Source organism: Palaemon carinicauda, chromosome 12 (genome assembly GCF_036898095.1).
Source record: "Palaemon carinicauda isolate YSFRI2023 chromosome 12, ASM3689809v2, whole genome shotgun sequence".
NCBI lineage: Eukaryota > Metazoa > Arthropoda > Malacostraca > Decapoda > Palaemonidae > Palaemon > Palaemon carinicauda.
Window position 1 is genome coordinate 155,713,849 of NC_090736.1, and position 8,329 is coordinate 155,722,177.

Sequence of the window (8,329 nt, forward strand, 5' to 3'; positions counted from 1 at the left end):
CCATTCATGAGCGGCCTTTAACCCTTTAAAACCTATAAAGGAGCATTGTCCTGCTTGATAGGGGTAATGTCACTGTCCCTTGCCTCTGCCATTCATGAGTGGCCTTTCAACCTTTAAAACCAATTAAGGGGCATTGTCCTGCTTGGTAGGGCAATGTCACTGTCCCTTCCTCTGCCATCCATGAGCGGCCTTTAACCCTTTAAAACCTATTAAGGGGCATTGTCCTGCTTGATAGGGCAATGTCACTGTCCCTTGCCTCTGCCATTCATGAGCGGCCTTTAACCCTTTAAAACCTATAAAGGAGCATTGTCCTGCTTGATAGGGGCAATATCACTGTCCCTTGCCTCTGCCATTCATGAGTGGCCTTTCAACCTTTAAAACCAATTAAGGGGCATTGTCCTGCTTGGTAGGGCAATGTCACTGTCCCTTCCTCTGCCATCCATGAGCGGCCTTTAACCCTTTAAAACCTATTAAGGGGCATTGTCCTGCTTGATAGGGCAATGTCACTGTCCCTTGCCTCTGCCATTCATGAGCGGCCTTTAACCCTTTAAAACCTATAAAGGAGCATTGTCCTGCTTGATAGGGGCAATATCACTGTCCCTTGCCTCTGCCATTCATGAGTGGCCTTTCAACCTTTAAAACCAATTAAGGGGCATTGTCCTGCTTGGTAGGGCAATGTCACTGTCCCTTCCTCTGCCATCCATGAGCGGCCTTTAACCCTTTAAAACCTATTAAGGGGCATTGTCCTGCTTGATAGGGCAATGTCACTGTCCCTTGCCTCTGCCATTTATGAGCAGCCTTTCAACCTTCAAAGGGGCATTGTCCTGCTTGTCAGGGCAATGTCACTGTCCCTTCCTCTGCCATTCATTAGCGGCCTGTAACCCTTTAAAACCTATTAAAGGGCATTGTCCTGCTTGATAGGGCAAAGTCACTGCCCCTTACCTCTGCCATTCATGAGCGGCCTTTCAACCTTTAAAACCTTTAAGTGTCTTAGAAGCATTTAAACAGCAAAGGGATGCAACAGACCGACACACTACACTGTAAAGTTATCTGATGGCGACCAGCCTTTCAATCAGAGCTCATGTGCTTGCAACAATGTCGTGGGTTGCGTCCTGTTTGTTCAACAGTCATTACACGACAGGCCGAAGGGGCCTTAAATATCCATCACCTTCAGGAGACACTGTCCCACATGACATCTGCCATTCATCTTCCTTTCTCTTTGCTTTTTCCATTCTCTGTCCATTGTACGCTTTCCATTTACTTGCCTTTTCTTCCTATGATTGCAATAGGGGGTTTGTTAGCAAATATTTAGCAAATATTTATTTTAATATCACTGTTCTTAAAATAGTTATTTTAGTATCACTGTTCTTAAAATAGTTATTTTAATATCACTGTTCTTAAAATATTTTAATTTTCCTTGTTTCCTTTTCTCGCTGGGCTATTTTCCCTGTTTGGGCCCCTGGGCTTATAGCATCCTGCTTTTCTAACTAAGGTTGTAGCTTAGAAAGTTATAATAATAATAATAATAATAATAATAATAATAATAATAATAATAATAATAATAATAATAATAGGAGGTTTGTTAGCAATGCGATGGTCAAAATTAGGATAATTTATATGAAAGTTTTGTCCTTTATTAATTTATTTATTCCTCCTTTATTTTAATGTTTTATTTGGATTTGGGCTGCCTATAGGGTGACAATTACTTTAGCATATGTAATAAAAGTACATTATAGCAAATAATATTTTACTCTAAACTTATCAATACCAGGATGTTTTTCTATGGAATTTTTGAGCATATTTTGTTAATTCTTCAGGTTTAAAGGCCACTCATGAATAGCAGAGACAAGGGATAGTGACAATGTCCTAGCTAGCAGGACAATACCCTAGAGACTGGCCATATATACATACAATAAGTGACCAAGTTCCCTCTCCACCCAAGCTAGAATCAGGGTGGGCCAGGGAATGGCTGCTGATGACTCAGCAAGTAAACCTATAGGCTCCCCCAAATCACTTATCCTTAGCTGACAAGGATGGTGAGGTTGCAGACACTATTAAGCTTGAGCGGGACTCGAACACCAGTCCATCATATTGCCAGGCAGGAACCTTTCCAATAGGCAACCACAACTAAGTACCTGCCATGAATTCTGTGGACTAAAATCTATCATAAACTTTCATCTACAGATATAGTCTTATCTTAAAACCATTAAGACTTGGTGATATTCGAACAACAATAAATAGCTTATTGAAGACAGTCCTTTAAGTATTTTGTTGACAGGACTTCATGAAATTGAATGATCTTTCTTCGCGTACTCAATTAAATTTCAGGAAAAACAGTGAATTCGGTGGTCCACAATAGACCAGTCTTTCCCCAAACTCTATTCTCATTTCCCCCAGATTTCCCATCTAGATTTCTCTCTTTAATATGCTGATGTACTGATTATCATATACGAGTTACATATCCAACAAGCATACTCTCTCTCTCTCTCTCTCTCTCTCTCTCTCTCTCTCTCTCTCTCTCTCTCTCTCTCTCTCTCTCTCTCTCTCTCTCTCTGACATGAGAAAATTCCTCTGAGGTGTAATTCATTCTCCCCTTGGTAGCTTCAAATTTCCCTCAGTTTGGAGTCCTTTATCCCTCATCGACCCTCTGTCTTGTGAACAAAATATGTAAATGAATAAATGAACAAATAAATCACTAGAAAGATTATATATATATATATATATATATATATATATATATATATATATATACATAAATATATGTATACACACACACACACACACACATATATATATATATATATATATATATATATATATATATAAAGAAATTCCATCACGTTTTTTCCTTCAATGTTCTTTAAACTATTATTTCAACTTTTTCTTTTTTTACCTATTCTCCTCTCCCCAGACATATTTTTATGAATAAATAATAATAATAATAATAATAATAATAATAATAATAATAATAATAATAATAATAATAACAACAACAACAACATATCAAGAGAGCCAGGAACATAAAAGTGATAGGGAGGGGGGGGGGGTGTTTACCGGATCAAATCAGGTGGTATGGTGAGGGGGTGGGACTGGATGCAAGTAATAGAAATAAATGGAAAATGTTGACTCCAGCCGCCGACCCTACTATACAGTGGGACTAGTTAGGTCGGAAGAAGAAGAAGAAGAAGAAGAAGAAGAAGAAGAAGAAGAAGAAAATTAAAAATGTTTAGAATATGAAAAATTTGTTTTCAACTTACATATTACATAGAACAGTCACTTTTATTCTTACAGTTTTTTTACGTCTATTTCCTAAGTTTTTTTTTTTTTATAAATACTTAATATAAAATACGTATATTTATTTGGTTTTCCCATCCTTTACTTATAATCTTGAATATCTGATAAGTAAATTTTATCATATTTTTATTCATATCTCGATTAGATGGTTATATTGCTAATATAAGAATCACCTTGTCTGATATTTAATCAATACGAAAGTCTCATCAATAAGAAATTTTAATGACGAAAACCTCATCAATAATGAAATTCAAAGACAAAAAGCCTCACCAAGAAGGAATTTCAAAGACAAAATTCCACATTAACAAGGAATTCCAAAGACAAAATTCCACATTAACAAGGAATTTCAAAGACAAAATTCCACATTAACAAGGAATTTCAAAGACAAAATTCCACATTAACAAGGAATTTCAAAGACAAAATTCCACATTAACAAGGAATTTCAAAGACAAAATTCCACATTAACAAGGAATTTCAAAGACAAAATATCCTCATCAGGAAGGAATCTGAAAGACAAAAATCCTATTCAATAAGGAATTTCAGACAAAAAAACCTATCCAATTATGAATTTCAGACAAAAAACCTCATTAAAAAGGAATTTAAAAGATAAAAATCCTCATCAACAAGGAATTTCAAAGACAAAAAAAAAAAAAAGACCCAATTAACAAAGAATTTCAAAGACAAAAAAAAAACCCTCATTAATGAGGATTTTCATAGACCAAAACAAACCCATTAACAACGAATTTCAAGGATTAAAAAAAACCTGATTAATAAGGAATTTCAAAGACTAAAAAAACCTGAGTAATACGGAATTTCAAAGACTGAAAAAAACCTGATTAATAAGGAATTTCAAAGACAAAAAAAACCTGATTAATAAGGAATTTCAAAGACAAAAAAAACCTGATTAATAAGGAATTTCAAAGACTAAAAAAACCCTGATTAATAAGGAATTTCAAAGACTAAAAAAAACCTCATTAATAAGGAATTTCAAAGCCGGAACCTCATCAATAAGGAATTCCAAAACTCTCCATAATAAAAAAAAAAAAAAAAAAATAAATAAAAATAAAAAAACCATACAAGTCATTATTATTATTATTATTATTATTATTATTATTATTATTATTATTATTATTACTTGCTACAGCTACAACCCTAGTTGGGGAAGTTGGATGCTATAAGCCCAGGGGCTCCAACAAGGAAAATAGCCCAGTGAGGAAAGGAAACAAGGAAATAAGACAAGTAATTAACAAATAAAATATAACATTTTACGAACAGTAACAACAATTCAAATAAATATTAACAAGCAATTGCTAAAAAAACCCGCAAGCATTTTATCGCATAATATATCAGTAACTATTTTCATACTATCATATGAGTACCTATTTATTACTATCATATTATTAAGTCCCCATTCATTTTAATTTAATTACTGTAACTCGTTTTTCCCAAAATCTATAATCCTCCTTTAGTCACAATGCAAGCATTTTATCGCATAATATTTCAGTAGTTAATTTTTACTATCATATTAGTACCTATTTATTCCTATCAAATTATTAAATCACAGTTACTATAACCCACCTTTTCCCAAAATCTATAATCTTCCTTTATTCTCAAAGCAAGCATTTTTTTTCGCATATTTCAGTAGCTATTCTATTATCATCATATTTATTACAATTATAATATTAAATTAAATTTAGTTACTATAACTCGTTTTTCCCAAAAACTATAATCTTCCTTTAGTCTCAAAGCAAGCATTTTTTTTCGCATATTTCAGTAGCTATTCTATTATCATCATATTTATTACAATTATAATATTAAATTAAATTTAGTTACTATAACTCGTTTTTCCCAAAAACTATAATCTTCCTTTAGTCTCAAAGCAAGCATTTTTTTCGCATATTTCAGTAGCTATTCTATTATCATCATATTTATTACAATTATAATATTAAATTAAATTTAGTTACTATAACTCGTTTTTCCCAAAATCTATAATCTTCCTTTAGTCTCAAAGCAAGCATTTTTTTTTCGCATATTTCAGTAGCTATTCTATTATCATCATATTTATTACAATTATAATATTAAATCAAATTTAGTTACTATAACTCGTTTTTCCCAAAAACTATAATCTTCCTTTAGTCTCAAAGCAAGCATTTTTTTCGCATATTTCAGTAGCTATTCTATTATCATCATATTTATTACAATTATAATATTAAATTAAATTTAGTTACTATAACTCGTTTTTCCCAAAAACTATAATCTCCCTTTATTTTCAAAGCAAGCATTTTTTTCGCATATTTCAGTAGCTATTCTATTATCATCATATTTATTACAATTATAATATTAAATTAAATTTAGTTACTATAACTCGTTTTTCCCAAAAACTATAATCTTCCTTTAGTCTCAAAGCAAAACATATACATTGCAAGCATTTCCCCCCGGCGTAAATCATCTGTTTTGGCAGCTCCTGGAAGCGAAAAAAACTGACATCGTACCCACTACCGAAGAATCTTCGTTCAAAGACTCGGGTATTATCAGTGATTTATGCCCCATCAGTGTCCCCTTATCAGCGCCAAGCGAGATAATGAAGACTTTTTATCTTGTAACAAGAATATCGGAGGTCGATTACTATAGGTCTTGCGTGTTGCAGATGAGATGTGACTCTCTCTCTCTCTCTCTCTCTCTCTCTCTCTCTCTCTCTCTCTCTCTCTCTCTCTCTCTCTCTCTCTCTCTCTCTCATATGCAGAAGTTTCCTTTCGAAGATTTGTAAATAAAATTAACTACTGAAATATGCAAACATGGATAGCGATTCAGTAATATGATAGTAATAAATAGCTACTGGTATGATAATAAAAAAGATAGCTACTGAATTATGCGAAAATGGGTGGGGATTTAATATGATAAGAATGAATAGCTACTGAAATATTATATGAAGAAAAAGATTGCCTTGTGAATAATTTAAAAATATAGACTAAGGAAAAAAACAGGTTATAGTAACTGAATTATATCAGATTGTGATTGATAATATGATCTAGAAAAAAATAGCCATTGAGATAATATGCGAAAAAAATGCTTGCTTTGTGAAAAAAGTAAGATTATAGATTTTGGGAAAAGGTGAGTTATAGTGACTGAATTATTTTGGATAGTGATTTGATAATATGATCTTAAAAACACTTACTGAAATATTAGAATAAAGTAAGAACATAGACTGGAAAAAGTCGGGTTATAGTAACTGAATTTGATAGTGATAGTAACTGAATTTGATAGTGATTTTAATGATTTCATAGTTAATAGTAATAAATAACTATTGAAATAATGAGAGTTGAAATATTGGAAAAATCGAAAGTAAATAAAAATGATGTTTTAAATAGATGGGAAGATGAGCATTTGACGGAAAATGAACCGTAACCAGAGAGAAGGATCCAATGTAGTACTGCCTGGCCAGTCAAAGGACCCCATAACTCTCTAGCGGTAGTATCTCAAATAAGAGTTAGTAACAATGGAAAAGTAGGTAATTATGATAGTATTATTATTATTATTATTATTATTATTATTATTATTATTATTATTATTATTAAATGCTAAGCTACAATCCTAGTTGGAAAAGCACGATGCTATAAACCCAGGGGCTCCAACAGGGAAAATAGCCCAGTGAAGAGAGGAAACAAGGAAAAATGAAATATTTTAAGAATAATACCAGCATCAAAATAAATATTTCCTAAATAAACTATAAAAACTTTAACAAAATAAGAGGAAGAGAAATAAGACTGACTAGTGTGCCCGAGTGTACCCTCAAGCAAGAGAACTCTAACCTAAGACAGTGGAAGACCATGGTAAAGAGGCTATGGTACTACCCCAGACTAGAGAACAATGGTTTGAACCGTAACCAGAGAGAGGGATCCAATGTAGTACTGTCTGGCCAGTAAAAGGACCTCATAACTCTCTAACGGTAGTATCTCAACGGGCAGTTGGTGCCCTGGTGCCCTGGCCAACTACTAAAAGGAATGATTAAAAAGGGGAGGATAAAAAGCATCTACTGAAATGATAAATAAATGAGTAATTAGGAAGAGAGGAAAATAGATGGAAAATGATAAACAAATAATGAACAAGTGAGCAAGTCCTGAACGCGGACATGGTCCTCGTAGAGGACATACCTCCGCACGTGACCTTGACCTTCAGGTGACCTTGACCTTCACGTGACCTTGACCTTCACGTGACCTTGACCTTCAAGTGACCTGCTTGACTTTTGACCTTCAAGTGATCTTTGTTCATTTGCCACTGATACTTAATATGACATTGATATAATGCACCAATATGACCTTGACCTTTGACCTTTATAAATTTGAACATCACCCATGGGTTGCGCCTGGACTAGGACTTCCCTGTTGGCTTATGCAAAAGTCAGTGCTTTATTTCTGTCTCTTGATATGGCCACTTATGTCATAGTGACACCAGTGACCCCTGTGACCTTGACCTTGGGGTGACCTTGACCAAAATTTAATCAGTTCTTCCATACACATTGGGGAACTACTTGGCCAGGTTTGAAGTGATTCCGTGTAGAAATGTGGCCTCTACGTTGTCCACAGACAGACAGACAAACAGAGAAACAAACAAACAAACAAACAAACAAACAAACAAACAAACAAACAAACAAACCGAACCGAAAACATAACCTCCTGGCGGAGGTAATTAAGTAATGAGAGAAAAAGATATGTACGCAAATAATAGGTAAAAATATAATGTAATTGAACAATAAATTAAAAACATGAGCTGAAAGATGATATCTACCCAAAACATAGTTAAAGCAGATAATAAAAGTGAAAGTAAAAAAGAGATAACAGATGGTATATAATGCATTGATAAAATTTTATATAAATAAATGTTGGAAAGAATATCTAATTAAAAAGATAAAACAGAATTTACCAATGATCGATAACGTATTTATTAAAATATATAACATTTAAATAAAATTTATAAAAGAATCAAGTAGTTTAAAGTTTAAAGACCGCTAATGAATGGCAGAGGAGAGGGACAGTGA